The following is a 1,941-nucleotide window of genomic DNA, read 5'->3' on the forward strand; positions in this document are numbered from 1 at the left end:
TTTGGGTAAATGCATTTTCGAAAAATTTAGACTCTCCCGTTTAATACCATGTATAAAATATTTGGATGATGTGAATAGAACTATTTTAAATAATTTTTTAGAATAATTTCGACACACGATGTTCCGCACCTTGTATATGAGACGCGAAATATACCGGATATAGGCAGCCTTGCCAGAGATATAATTGAGCACAAGAGAGTTAGCTTTTCTGTTGGCTACACTGCTACACAGTTGACAATAGATTCTGCACCATTTGTATTGTTTCCTTTGTGAGTACATCCATGTCATTCTTGTGAAAGTTGTATGTGGAGAAGTGATTGAGTTTTCTTTCCTTCAACATGCCAAGACCTAGTCTGAAGGTATTTAGAAAGCATGTACATTGGTGCAAGAAAGTAAAGTGTACTAAAAATTCGTCTGATTCATCTTCATCAGTATCTGATGTCCCAGTAGCGCCTAACCTCAACACTGGTAGTGATACATTGAGTGATGCTGCTGCCACTACACCGGAAAGTGCTTCAAGAAGAAAACTAGCTGGAATTGAAGAAGAATACAAGAAACTAAATGCTGGGACTACAAAATAGGAGGTAATTAATGTCTCTTTATTATTAGACGTTTTGGAGAACAACGTGTGCTGCAAACAATGTGGAAAATGTGGTGTTTCAATGAAAACAAACTTACATGTAGGACTTGCTTGTGAATTAGAGTTGATGTGCAGTTACTGCAAACACAGTGTTACTTTCTTCAAATCCTCACATGTTACTGCAGATACAGGTAAACTATACGATATAAAAATTAGACTGGTTTATGGATTACGGTGTATAGGAAAGGGCAGGGCTGCAGGTGCCATGTTGTGTGGTGTGATGAACCTCCCTCCTCCACCTTCAAAATTTAACAAACACATAATTGCAATAGCCTCTGCTGTAGAAGATGTGGCACAGGAAAACATGAAAGATGTAGTTGAGGAAGCAGTTGTTGAAAATAATAATAGCAGAGACTTGTCCATAGCTTTTGATGGAAGCTGGCAGAAGAGAGGCCACAAAGCTCTGAATAGTATAGTAACAGCTACAAGTGTAGACACTGGTAAGGTAGTTGATGAGGCAATACTTTCCCAGCATTGCAGATGCAAGGAGAAAATGAAAAATAAACATGAATAGTGCATGGCAAATTACTATGGGTCAAGTGGTGCTATGGAAGTTGCTGGTGTAAGAAGTATTTATCAACGCTCAGTAAAATTGTACAACGTTAGATACATAAATTATCTTGGAGATGGTGACTCAAAGGCTTTCAAAGAAATTGAGGAACTGAGACCCTATGGTAACGATGTGAAAATTTCCAAACTGGAGTGTGTTGGCCATGTTCAGAAAAGGATGGGATCAAGACTTCGACGGCTCAAGGCTAGCATGAAAGGCAAGAAATTGAGCGATGGAAAAACTTTAGATGGGAAAAATAGACTGACAGATGCTACAATAGATCATATTCAGAAGTGCTATGGCCTAGCAATAAGACAGAATACAGCAGATGCAGAATTAATGAGAAGAACAGTCTGGGCACTGTTTTTTCATACAGCTTCAAACAATGAGAAGCCCCAACGTGGGCTATGTCCAAAAGGAGACGATAGTTGGTGCAAGTACAACAGAGGCAAGGTAACTAAGAAACAATACAGTCACCCTCATCACCTGCCATAATGGATGAAATAAAACCAATATTCCGAGACCTTGCAGGTATTAGTCTACTAAAGAAATGTCTTCATGGCCGGATTCAAAATCCAAATGAGTGTGTGAACCATGTGATATGGAATAGACTACCTAAAACTGTGTTTGTGGGTATAAACACACTTCACTTTGGCGCTTATGATGCTGTTTCATCATTCAATCAGGGCAATATAACAAAGTGCAAAGTTCTGCAGAAGTTGGGGCTCTGTGTAGGACTACGAACTGCCGC

This window comes from Schistocerca americana, chromosome 1 (assembly GCF_021461395.2).
Source record: "Schistocerca americana isolate TAMUIC-IGC-003095 chromosome 1, iqSchAmer2.1, whole genome shotgun sequence".
Classification (NCBI taxonomy): domain Eukaryota; kingdom Metazoa; phylum Arthropoda; class Insecta; order Orthoptera; family Acrididae; genus Schistocerca; species Schistocerca americana.